General features: G+C 35.3%; 1 long non-coding RNA gene across 1 annotated transcript in view; it reads left to right on the top strand.

The window, feature by feature from the left end:
• Positions 1 to 13,645, top strand: part of LOC128852676 (uncharacterized) — a 28,468-nt gene that overhangs the window by 4,470 nt on the left and 10,353 nt on the right. Inside the window, exon 2 of the long non-coding RNA XR_008450645.1 lies at positions 1,941 to 2,003. This is a non-coding gene — a long non-coding RNA (uncharacterized LOC128852676). The remainder of the gene's footprint in view (positions 1 to 1,940; positions 2,004 to 13,645) is intronic.

Genomic DNA, 13,645 nt, shown 5'->3' with positions numbered 1-13,645 from the left:
GAGGTAGGATATGGGCTCCCATGATTCTGTCTGATACAGTACCACTTTTCTTATGTTAAAATCTTATTTTCAGTTTGCAGCTTGTACTATCAGAGCATCTCGGGTCACTTCTGTGGCCCAGCTTATGCAAAATTTATTATAAATTCAGCTCTCTTATGGACACCAGCACTTGAAATACTTACCTGCCCAAGAAGGACAGAACTATGATGGTTTCTTAAGCAGATGTGTTCTGATCTGGCTTATTTTCTAACTATGATTTGTGGGTATTTTGGAGCCTCACGTATTCAACTGATCTGCTAAAATACCTACTGAATTTATGTCAAACTGTATGAACTTGGAATCTTATTTTAGAACTTCTAGAATTTAAAGAATCTTTATGCAGTTAAGTAGAAATTAGAATCTGATCATGCAGTTTTGTTCAGATGTTGCTTTCATTGCTTTATTTCCTTCTCTCCCTTTTTTAAAAGAGTGAAATAAACAATTTCCGAGACCAGCAAATTATTTGTAGGTGCTGTGATCTGCAATAGATCTCAGTGTTCTTTTTTTTTGAGAGCCACCTTGTTGTGGTTCGTGTCGTAATAGAAGCTATGTGTTACATGCCTATACAGAGCATTTCCTGCTTTTACATTGGGTGCTGTACAAATATTAAAGAATATAACTTGTTCTCTATACAGAATGTTCTTCTACCAACACATCTGAGAGTTGACATTAAACTGTCATCTAGTTTTAAAGTTCTGAACGAGAGGAGATGTAGGTTAAACAGCTTGCACAAAGTCAAACATTAATTCTGTGGCAGATCTAAGAGGTTTTGCCTCCCAAGATAACTACAAAGCCTTGCTTTCAGTGCTGATTAGCTTGTACATAAATATTAGCAAATGCAGTTTAATACTTATCTAAAACTGTTTTGATTAAAAATAGTAATTTTGCTAGTGAAATAGTCCAAATGAGTCTGTAGGGATAAGATTTCTTAAACTCCAGAATAAAAAATATTTTATTTGTGTACCTATTTTTTCTTTTAAAATTAATATTATGAAGGAGAAAACATAGATTTTTTTTTTTTTTATTTTTTTTTTCTATCCACTCTAGTTTACTGTCACTGAGCACTGTAAATGTGGGGTACTGAAGGTTTTGAAGTCCCTTAAAGTTCAATTGTTCATTGTCCTAACAGTCCTGAGAAACTAGGGTTCAGCTTCTGCTTGTGACATGGGAAGGTGTTTGCTGTGTTTCTTTGTTTTCTTAACAACTACAGCTCTTTCAGAGTTCAGTGAAGCATTCCAGCTCTAATCGAAACTCAACTCCATGCTGTAATCTCTCCTGAGAAAGTCTTTGTGTCTCATTGTCCCCTTCCTTTATAGTGAGGTGAAGGTGGTTTCTTTGGTGGCTATTGAATCTGCTAGGTGAGCAACAGAGTCAAGTAATAAAAACTCACCCTCTTTTTACCTGCTCTTTTCCTGGTATCCCCTGTTCATTTCCCAAACTATCACTCAATAGAATTTAAGTCAAAAAACTCTTCAGATCACTTTATCTCTAAACCTTAGGCCATGTGAATTTCTAAAAAATCAATTCACATAGTATGTTTGGTGGTGCTTTCCATTTCCATCTCTGTAGAATAACACCATTTGGGAGAGGCTTAACCTCTTTGTTTCCACTGCAGAAGGGCTGTAAAGTGAACTAGACTCAGAGGCTGTTGCTCTGAATGGGACAACTATATGAAGCCTTTTCTGCAAAAGTCAAGCTACGTTCATGACCTGAACGTTCTTCACAAGTGTAAAGACAGCCTTAGAACATCCCTGATGAAAGGCTTTGCTTACAAGAGTAGTCTAAAGTTTTGTACACACCATGCTAATTGTGCTTTGTAAGAACTACCACGTCTGTTACAACTCTCTGAAAGGTGACTTTCCAGTTACTGTTTGTAATATTTGTGTTTGTAATCTGTACAGGTTAGGTTTCTGCTGGTAACAGTCACCCAGATATGCATGTGAACAATCACTGCCAAAAAAGAGGTAGGTTACTTTTCATTATCTTTAAATTTCTTGAGAATTCCTACCCCTATATGCATTTTTCATATCCTGATGTCTTTCTGTTTTGCTGTGGAGTTTGATCATGATATAAACCAAGGTCTGTAAATGAGCTCCAATCCTATGAGAGCATGCTTGTGACAATAAGATGTACACACTGTTAAGACACTGTTAGGGTTAAAATGACTCTAGCTTGTTTTGTTTGTGCCCACCTATGCCATGAATGTATTTAAAAATTCTACGTCCCAAAGAACGTTGAGATTTTTTGTTGCTATAAAACCCTTAATCAGAATTTTCAGTTTTATTCTAGCAACTGCCACTTAGAAGACATATCATGTCTCCTGTATTCTTGAGGGATTGTTACATGGAAATATACAAATATGAAGATAAAGGTCATTGGTCTTGTTGGAATAATTTTTCTGTACATGTGTAAAATTTCTGAATTCTCAGAAGCAGGGATGTTTTGTTAAGTGAGACAAAGGCAGATTTGTTTTAGAACAGGTAAAAATGTAAGCGATTCACACAGCTTGTTACTATCACACGTTTTTGCCTCATTCATTCTAAAAATGTAATAAAATCCTTCTGTCTTTACTCAGTTTCGATGCTTTATCATTTATATTTTTTTATCCTCCTGATGTTTGCTCTTTTGTCTTACACCTGCCTTGTCACATTTGCTCATTTTAATTTTAGGGGATGAAACAGCTCTTTTTATTGTCTGTTTTTTTAATCACATTAAATTCTTAGATTGTTGCTGTGGGATCACTAAGGAATGTGGCTTTCATGTGAAATAACTGGCAGATTGCATCAATATCTGCTTGAAGGGGGAAGGAAATTCACCATATTGCACACAAATTGCTTGTAGTGTAAAAATCTATTTGCCTGTATACTTCTTGGTTTAGATATTTTCTGTATTATTACTTTCATACAACTACACTTCCTAGAACGTAATCAGGATCCGCTAGAGCTTCACTACCCATCCATGATTCACTGATATTCTTGAATGTCTTGCATTCAACAGATAATAAAAAAATTCTTAATCATTTTCTTATTTCATAAACTTTTCTATGCTGACTTCTTCATTTATCTAGTTTTCTCTATCCTCAAATCAAGAATATGTTTACAATTACTGTGGAAGGAAGCTTACAAAATTTATTGAGACTATTAACAAACTTGAATCTAGGTAATTGCTTAAATACATTCCTGAATGCAGAACTAACAAAATAAAAAGACTACATTATTAGTTCATTAAGAAGCAATTAACATGTGGGTTTTTTTTTTTCCTTCTGATCTAGAGACCTGGGATCATAATAACATGTTTTATTAATTCCTTATAGCTAAGCTGAAGACTCATCCTATGTGTTCTCTTCTTAAATGATTTCATTCGAACATGATATTGAAGGTATGCTGAACAAGATTTTAGGGATATACATACTATATAATTCATAAGAAACCATAATGCTAAGAGAGGTGACTAACTTTGGCATAGTTTATGGCCAAATTCCTGGCATACTTTCTACTTCATGACACTGGTGCATAAAAAAGTGTAACTGATTTTGCTTCACTGGAACTTTGCCAGATACTGATGGAAATAAGGTTAGAATTTATTTGACCAGTTATAAATAAATTGGATAGCCCTGTTAAGTGCAAAGAATGACTAAAACTCAGCCAAATTAGTACTCTAGTAGAAAGTTGTCCCTAAACATTAACAAGAATTCTTTCAATATGTCCATAGTACAGTTGGAACTGTCCTTGCTCTAAATACCTGATACAATTCTGATACAGCTGAACATAATGAACAGAAAACAACCTTGGAAATACCACTTTTAATGGAGGAAATATGAACTGCCATATGCCTGCTTATGATCACTATAAACCACTATTAATTTAATTGAATTAAATGTTATTTAGGGCTTCAATGGGCAAGTTGTAGTTGTGGAAACAAATTTCCTGTAACACAGTCATAATTTTGTGTATATATTGTATGTATAAATTTTAAATATATATAGATACATATAGAATTTATACATGCATTTGTGAATAGTTTAATACAGGATATACTCATAGTCAAAGAGAAAACTACTATGGTCTGTAAGTTTGAAAGAAAACCTGTACACTACAATTTTTTGGTTTGTTTCTTTTACAAAGACTTGCACATTGACATGGTTAAACATACAAGCCTCTAACCTTGTTGTCTTCTATATTTATATTCATGTGGAAAGTGATTGTTTTGTTACACTGACATGTTCAAATTTAAGTGTGGGACAGAAAGGCTGTCTAGCACTGTGTCTGGAAAAAATGAAACTTTAATTGAATTATTCAACCAAGCTTTACAGTTAAAAGGAAAGTATACTATGTGAAACATCATAAAATTCATCTTTCCAATGAAATAATAGTTTTCAACTAATCATTCTTCAACAGCTTGTGGGGTACTTAAAAATTTCAAGGATCATAAAATGTTGAGATCTAAAAGTCAAATGATATTCCATCCTAGCTGTAAGAGCGAGATTAGTTGAAGCTGACTGGCAGTTTTTAGAATTTAACTACTCTCAGAAAACTCTCAATTATGCTGTTTCCTTGCATATGCTCTTTTCTGTATTTTAAAACCGAGATTGGTAAGTGCAATGTTTACCAGTATTATGAAGAACCAACAAGGAAAAGCTATTTAAAAGATAAAGCCAAAAGCAGTTCCTGTAAATGAACACATCAACAGAAATTTGGCACTGGCTGAGTGGGTCTGTCAAGAAGCAAATTCTATAAACGTGAACAGGTCTCCATGCTGACATCGCTTTCCTTCTGGGACGATCCATGACAATACAGATATCTCTGCACAGCGTTAAAGCCATAAAATCAGGTCAAATGGGTGACCAGGTCTTCTTGTTTAAGACCTTAGAATTTTGTAAGACTTCTATTTGAGAAATTTTCTTATTTTTATGAATTCCTCTTAGATTTACGTCATGATAAACCAGTTGTTTCTACACTTGTTTCTCTTTGCCAGTCTTTTTGCCTGCTTGATTTGCAGATAAATCCAGAAGTCTATATCTTTTATCTGTGCTTTTCTTGATTTTCCTGTTCTTTCAGTTTTTGATATATTCTTGAATGGTTATCTTCTTTGGGTTGTTAATTTTTTTCCCTCCTGATCACATGACTATATTTTGTAATTTCCTCTGTTAATTACACTGGCAGGGTCTTTAGTCATACAACTCTTTTTAACATCCAGTTATAGCATTGTTGCTGAAACTGTAGTTACAGCAGCTCTGAAATCTGGGGTGGTTGTATTTGAGCTAACTGGCATTACTACCTCCCCCTTTCCCCGATCCACGTCTCCACTGTTTTTCTGTAAATCAAGCAATGTTCAAAACGCAGTTTCTGAAGGACCCCTTTTTCTCAGTCTTCAACTGTCGTAGGTGTATGTTGCTTTTTAGCAAGCCATCATTTTCAAAAGGCATAGATTTCAGTTTTACATGCTGACACCTATTTTTTTGTCAGGATCCTTGGTATCCACCTTTTTTGGTTCTGTAATAATTAATTTCCTTCAAGTATGATTTTCATGGGAATTATTTTGATCAATATTAGAGCCTAAATATAAAAACTCTGCAAGCCACTGATAATTTTTCTTCTCCTTTAGAACCATAGAATGACCACTTCTTTACTTAGAGATTAACTGAGTATCTACACTGCAGCTATATATACCATGTCAACGTGTTCTGTGGATCCTCAGACCAGCTGGTAATCAATTTTATACAGTTTGCATAGACCGCCTCTCAAACTTTTTGATGTATTCCTCTGTGCTCTCTCTGCTGGAATGCTACATAGGATGATATAGCTCACCCTTTCCTGTACACTTTGATTGTTTGAGAGCCTCTCTTGCACTTCTCACTATTTGTACAGCAAATTTACGATTGTGGTAACAAGCACAGTAGCTCATCTAAGTGTGATAGAAAACCCATTTCAAGCATCATAAGCCATAACTGATCATTTTACACCTAGTCAAATGCTTCAGTGAAGTCAACAAACAAAAGAGCTGATCATCAAAATATTTGAATATGACTGATTGCAATCCTGAGGTTTGCCCCTTGTGCCTCTTCCAAGTGTATGTCATACCAACTCAAATCGATATTCTGAGTTGTTTTTTTAATTTTTGAATCCTTTCCAGAATAATAACCTTGTGTCCATGCAGTATCAGTGAGATTGATCTAGAGTTGCATGTTTCTTCAGTGCTTTTTCTTAGTTCCTGGTATCTACATTGATCTTTTCCAAGAATATGGCTGCCCTCCAGTTTTCCATAGTTTTACAAGTATAAAAAACAACTTATCTACTGCTGTTGTTCAAGAAGCTTTATTGTTGCATCATCTTGTCTTTGAACTTTTCTATTCCTCATTCTTTTAGTAGCGAATGTTACTTTAGAATGTAATGATGCTGGTTCTGTTTTACCTGTTCAATCAATATAATTCACCTGTTCCTTAGCCTTACATAGTTTCTGACAGTATTATTTCTGTCTGCGATTACTTGCTTTTCTTCTACCCGAATTCCATCACCTTTGATTGCATATCTGTGATGGGAGCTTTTGTAGATTTTAAAATTATTATTGAGTATTAATAAATTATTCTCTGCTAATATCACTTTTTCTCTATACCACGTAACCCTTAGTAGCTTGTCTAGGAACCCTCTTTCTTAATAACTTTCTATTCTCGTGTATCAAGAATGGTGTTTTTACTAAAATTCGATCAGGTACTTCCTGTTTGGATCTTACTTTTCTTTGAGTTTCAACAGTGCTTAAAAACAGATTTTAGTACCTGCAGTATATGCTTTGTTACATGCACAAAGTTGAAACTCAACAAATCAAGACCCTCTTTTCCTTTTACCTTCTAACTATCAGGTACAGCTAATGGATAGCAACCTGTGCCAGAATAAATTCCATTCATCCTGTAGTGGTCTCTGTCTGGCTGACCATGTACAGGTGTCCTCCTTGTTCTTCTGACTTCCTGACTGTTGGCAGTGTCAGTGTATATACAGCAACAGACCTTCAATACAGAATTCCAGTAACTGCTAGCCCAAGCTTTAATTTTTCTTTTATTCTGGCCTGTTTCTTATCCTTAGTTTTTCCCAGGTTTTGCATTCGTCGTGATAAATATGAGTAACTCTGCCTTAGAAAATGTAAGTACTTATCTCTTGCATTGATTCAGAATGCAGATGTAGCCATGTAGGTTATGAAACCCCTCAGTGCTATAAGATAACTCTATGTTCTTTACTGATGTATCTAAATTATTTTGACCTGACTCATAGCCACAGTTCCCAGCATATCTGCTGTCTGTACTTGTAATTCTTTTACAATTAATGCAATTACTGCAGTGCAAGACATTTAGAAGTTCCACACGTTAGTTGTTTCCTTAAATTTGGTTGATTTTGACTTTTGTACTCAGTAGCCACAACATCTGGATTTGGCCAAATTATATCGTAAAACTGCTTTCTCAAAGTCTAACCCTTCTGCTAATTTCATACTTCATTGAGAGGAGAAGAGGATTCAGTGGAATATCAGTGATTTCAGCTCTGATTTGAATCTATCAAGTAAAGTAGTTCAGTCTGCTCCAATGGGAAATTAATTTCCTTTGCAGTCATAAGCTTATTGGAAAAGATTAAGAACCTGCTTCTGTTGCAAAATCAGAAATTATTTCTCCTATTCATAGGTTTGTTTGGTTTATAAGATTTTTCCTACATTAAGAGGATGTAGTCAGCACTCTTGTACTCTGGAACATGGATTTTTTTTCAGATTTTATAAGTAAGCTGCATTGCAAATACTTAAAATGTGCAATTCTATCCATGATATTATAAGTCAAGATATTTGGCTAATGGTCTCAGCAAAACTTATTGCATGTGTTTGATGTGGAACTTTTTTCAGCTCTTATTTCAGCTCTACATGTAGGTTACGTAAATTGAAGTTTTAAACAGTATCTTTTTAGAAGCAGCAATGACAATAAAACTATGGCCTGAGTATATGAAAATGGAAAATACATTCTCGATATCAGAGATGTCTAGAGGCCAGCTGAATGAAATCTTGAACATTCTGAGAAGTATTTTGGGGCTGAAGAAGTATCTGAGAAGAAGGTTTGGGGCTGTGTATATGAAAGATCAAGTTTGAAAGAAAATACTTTTAGACCATCTTGATAAGGAAGAAATGATGGAAAACATTTTAAAGCCATATTGATATCTTTGCTACAATTAATATATGCGTAAAAATATATCAATACAGACAAGGATTTCAAAATCTTTTCTACATATCATTCTGCAGTCTCACAGTCATAGGTAGTCGTGTTTTTCTCAAAGAAAATATTATTCAATGAATATAGTTATTTTCTTTCGAAATGTATTCATTTATCATCTGAATGCGAAGGATTAAAGGTTTTAAGTACCAGAAATCCAGTATTATTTTCTTCGGTTTTCTACTTGTGAATTATCACTCCTCTACATTAGAATTTATGTAGCCTTCTGCAGAGAAACAACATATGATTTGGCTTTCTCCAGGCACGTAAGAACCACAAATGATGAGAACTGAAAGCACAGAAGAGCAGAGCATCTCATATCACTGGGGTTAGCATCATGGATTACAGCAGGTCAAACGAAAAGTGAAATTGTATGTCCTCAATGAATAACTGCCATCTGGCTGACTTTAGATCCAGATGTCACTTTTCTTTTTTAGCCTGAGAATGCAACAACTGTTTCAAGGTTTACTTGGGGGGATACGCAGCCTGTATGGAGGAGGCAGATGTGAAGTAGACATAAAGATTTTGGAAAGTAATTAGAAAAGATTGGATATTCTGTTTTATACCCTTCAGAGGTTTGTTCCACCTGGTTTACTGTTATTACAAATGTTGGGAATACCCTTGAAATGTCAAATAAGACAAAAATGTTTATGCCTTTTTATATGGGAAGTGTTTGGATAAAAGCTCTAGAATGTAATATTTTTTTAATGCAACAATCTTTCTATAGAACTGAAAAAGCAATAGTTACTAAACGAGGTATTCCAAGAGCATGCTTTATTTGAAGCATGGTTTATACTCATTTTTTAAACTGCTTATTTGTAGAAATAGTGACTAGTGTTGATGATAATAAAGAGATATCACAGGCTTTGAAAACTAATGCTATCTGCCAGGGCACCTTTTCCTTTCCCAAGTATAAGTCTGCTCTCTCTTACACTGAGAGCTTTATGCTAACAAAGCTGGTGGCAGCAACTATATGAGAGAATGAAGACTTCTTTCAAAAGAAGGGCCACAGACTCTGAGACCTGCAGAACAGCTCACTGGCTCCAGATAGAATTTAACTTGAAGTGATCTAAATTTGGACCAGAATCCAATTTCTGAGTTCCGAATCAGCTTGACTCCCATTTTCAACTGAAAAAAGATTGAGAAATGCTAGTTAAATATTTATACACGGAATGTTTAAGCATCACTAACTGATGCTTTTTAGCTATCCTCTTCTTCTGCTGCTCTTACAGGAATCAAATTGGTACAGGAGTCACACCTGATTTTAAAGTCCAGATTAAATTCATTTCGGTGGTAGAGGGATCATCTTGGCAATTCTGTAGCAACATTGGAGTCTAGAGGGAAAGACATGCATTTTAAATAACTCCAGGGATGGTGACTGATTTGTTCAGTTTTGGGTGCTAAACCACAAGAATGAAAAGTATATTTGGTTTTAGTGATCGCTTCTGTGTTTGTTTTATTATGTAGTTTTAAAATAACTGTTTTGCTCTGTTTCTTCTGAAACTTACTATCCTAGCAAGTCATTTACCTTTGGCTACGTATGACTGACCAGTGTAGCCTGAACTGTCAAATATTAGCCTCCTGCAAAGACTGCCTTGAACTCAAGACTCTGTTACAAGATAGCATCTCAGACTAAGACATCAGAAGGAATGCAAATGATGCTCAAAACCAGCAGCAACAGCATAAATTTAACTACTCACAGATAACACTGCTGTCCAAAGAGAGGTAATTACTCATTGGCATAAGCCCAGCCCAAGCACAGTGCCGATCCCACAGCCAAATCCCCTGGTGGGTGGGACAGAGGTTTGCTGCAGAAAATGGAGAGCTAGACTAATCCTTTTCTGGAGCCCTATCTCGGCCTGTGGGTGCCAAGTGTCTCACTGCCAGAGTCCTGATTTTTGAAGTACCTACATCACCTCTTGTCTTGATTTGTGGCACCTAACCCAGTGGTTCCTCTGCCTCTCAAACCTTCCAATCTAATCCGCTCTTCTTCCATGAAATTCCAGAAAAGAACATCTTTGGTATGGTTTCTCTGTCCTCCCTCTAGTCTCCTTTCCATTGAGTCTTACACTATTGCCTCCCTGCTGCCTCTGGAGTTGCAATAACACGTTTTTTGCAGACATGTCAACATTTACTCTCCTAAAATAGGAGTGTTGACTTACTTCAGGACACTTTTGGCCATATAAATGAACACTATCATACCTGGAGAATGTAAAACTGACTGCAAGGTCAGTTATATGGAATTAGACACTGGATATTTATTCAGAAAATAGTTAAATAATACATAGACCAACCCTTGCGGTGAAGATACACACTGAAAAATACAAGTAATGCACTAGCTCTGTATTTGGCAGCTTTAGATATATAACAAGTGTTGTTACACATACTCATTGAATTGCTTGTTGACATTATTTTTGTGTGATGAAGAGACTCAAGTAAAATTATCTGGAGCACTTGACATGCAGAAGCCAGCAGATGTACAAAACCAGCTTGTTGGAAAGTTACCATATGGCTTGAATGTCCTTCAGCATGTTTTGTAGAAAGTTCAAATCCAGATCACATAATCAAACTAATAAAACATAAATTTGAAATATTTTTTTTCCTATTTTATAAGTACTTAACATTGCTTTGATAGAGAATTCACTGAAATATGGATAGCTTCAGGGGCTCTTCCTGCATAAAACTTCTCGGAAGAAGGGGATCTTTGTTTATAATTGCATTATTTTAATGTTCTCATATTTTTAAACTGATCTAACCCCTCAAAAAATCTAACTTCCTTGATCTGCTTGACTAGTCAGTTGTATTTCACTCTTTACTGTCCTGTGCACTTCCACACTTATCGTTACTATTACCGCTTTCACATGTTGTTGTGTATTAGATTTTGTTTTTCAGTTTTAGCATCTGTTGTGTATTAAGATCATGGAAACACATTATCATGTTGTTACTTTTTTTTTTTTTTTTCCTTGTAAAAGTTTTTCCTGTTATAAAAAATCGTGGAATCATAGAATAGTTTGAGTTGGAAGGGGCCTCAAGGATCATCTAGTTCCAACCCCCCTGCCATGGGCAGGATCAGGTCCCACCAGGTCAGGCTGTGCCTGTCTTTTGGAACTTACCAATCCTTGATCTACTGTATGGTAACAATAGGCACACCTTTCTCAAGACAACATTGAACTAGGACAGAAAACCTCAATGACTAAGCTTCAGAACGCAGTTGTTTTGTGAGCCTTGGACTGCTGTCTTGGAGTCCACCGAAAAATTAGTGAGTTGTAATGTTTTATAAACACACACACATATATATACAAACACATAACTAACACAGTAAGAGATATCAGATGAAGAAGAGTTGTTTCATGGATTTTTTTTTTTCTGATATTTTGCTGGACTGGTATTTCTGATGTATTTTTATAAAGACAGAGAAAGACACACAATTATACTTTTGGCTTGGCTGAGCCTTATTGATCAGTTTGCACTTCTATGAAGTTAATGCTCCCACTTCCTTTCTGAGTAGGTAGGAAGGTAGTATTAGTCCATTGCTAGTGTTTTTGTTTATATGAAACTCACAGATAAACAAGACACTGCAAACAGTATTTTACTGCTACAGAAAGGAATCTAATGTTTGTTTTTTTCTATTCACACAGCTGCCAACTTCCTATCACTCCTGAATGCGGCTTTAATTATTTGTTATTTTCTTCTTCATTTGCTGTGACATAAAGCAAAATAGCTCCAATTACATAAATACATGGTTAGGAGGGTTTTAAAAGGTTCATGATGTACCATACACATGCATATTTTGCAACTACTGAATGCAGTCGTGTCTTCAAAACAGTAAGTCAACCCTTTCATAATCTCATTGATGACTAATTATAAAAGTCTTGAATACGTAGTCTGCAGATGAGGATTACACTACAAAACAAAACTACTCCTTTTTGACAGCGATAGTCTACAATTAAAGTATTTATGTCCTTGCTGGATTTATCTTAGCCTGTGGAGTTTCATACTGCTGTAATTTTTTCTACTAGACTAAATTGCTGGAAATGTAACTCCAGACTCTAGCAGCACTATTATGACATACACCACTGCCACAAAATTATTCTTATGAATGCCTCAAATATATTGTAATATTATTAATATTAATTTTAAATATTTGTGTTTGAAATACACAAGGTGTAATCCTTATAGTTTTGACTGGACAGAGTTTTTAGAAAGATAATTGAAAATGAGATTTTCTTTTTTCATTTTGCTTTAAAATGACAGTGACTGAAATAAGTCATTCTTGTGGATGTCTCTAGTAGCTAGAGGTTCTGAGATGAAATTTGCATCCAAGTTTCTATAATTTGACTCATTAAAATATGTGTTACTGTTTTTTCTTAGCTGGATTATTATTTTTGTGTTAGCAATCAAACACACATGGTTTTAGGGAAATATAATCATACAGTGATTGGTCTGTCTTTTCCATGTTATTTTGAGTTTGATAATGTTTTCAACCAATGGTTGGGCAAGCACATGAGCTATCTACCCTCCTACATGTAACTCTGCCGAAGATATACTGTAAGAAAGAAAGAGACACTAGTCAATCTACTTTGTCTGAAAACAGCTTGGAAGTATAGAAGACAACTCACATACTAAGAAATATTTCTTCTATAGGGTTTGATTGTACCAAGTTCCATGGCTCCAGAAGAGCATTTTACCAGATCTCCCTAAAGCCCTTAGCTTTATTGAGAGCAAGTTAAACTTTAACAGCAGAAAAATTCCCTTGTTACCTCCTGGAGTAGGGAAAATTCTTGGGAGAAACTGGTAAACTTCATAATCTCTCAAAAAAACAACTGCCTTAGGTGGCAGTAGTTGTGATATTAAGATATTTTCTGCGTGAGTATTTGACTTGTGTCCCCGCTTCTGGAAAAAACCTTTGATGATAAAGCTTTGTTCCAGGAGACTATGTTTTGTAGCTGTAGTTTGTGCTCCCAACCAAGAAGCCCATGAGAGGTCAGTGGTTCAGGAAGAAGTCTCACTCTGTTTCCTTTTCATGGTTATTTTATTTTACTTCTTTAAAACTATAAAGAGTGAGTCCAGCCTTTTTCTGGTCTTTAGCTCTACTGTCTGAATCTGTAGCCATGTGCGTATGAGCATCAGTTCTTGAATTCAAGGAAAACAGGAAAAAGTTCTCATGTCCTACTATTAGAAGTCAGAAAAGGTTACAACATTTTGCTTTTAGAGCTCCTTTTAATATTTTTTTTGCTCTTGCTAGGAGAGGAAGAATGTGGGGCCAGGGAGAAAAGGCTTAGTTACATGAAATGAGCTGCTTTTTACATTGCGACTTACACTTTGATTTCAGTTTTAAGATATCTAATAAACTCCTAAGCTGAGTTATGA

The sequence above is a fragment of the Cuculus canorus genome, chromosome 7 (genome assembly GCF_017976375.1).
Source record: "Cuculus canorus isolate bCucCan1 chromosome 7, bCucCan1.pri, whole genome shotgun sequence".
NCBI classification, from domain to species: domain Eukaryota; kingdom Metazoa; phylum Chordata; class Aves; order Cuculiformes; family Cuculidae; genus Cuculus; species Cuculus canorus.
Note: the sequence above shows the minus strand (reverse complement) of the source record. Positions and strands in the feature narration are given on the sequence as shown.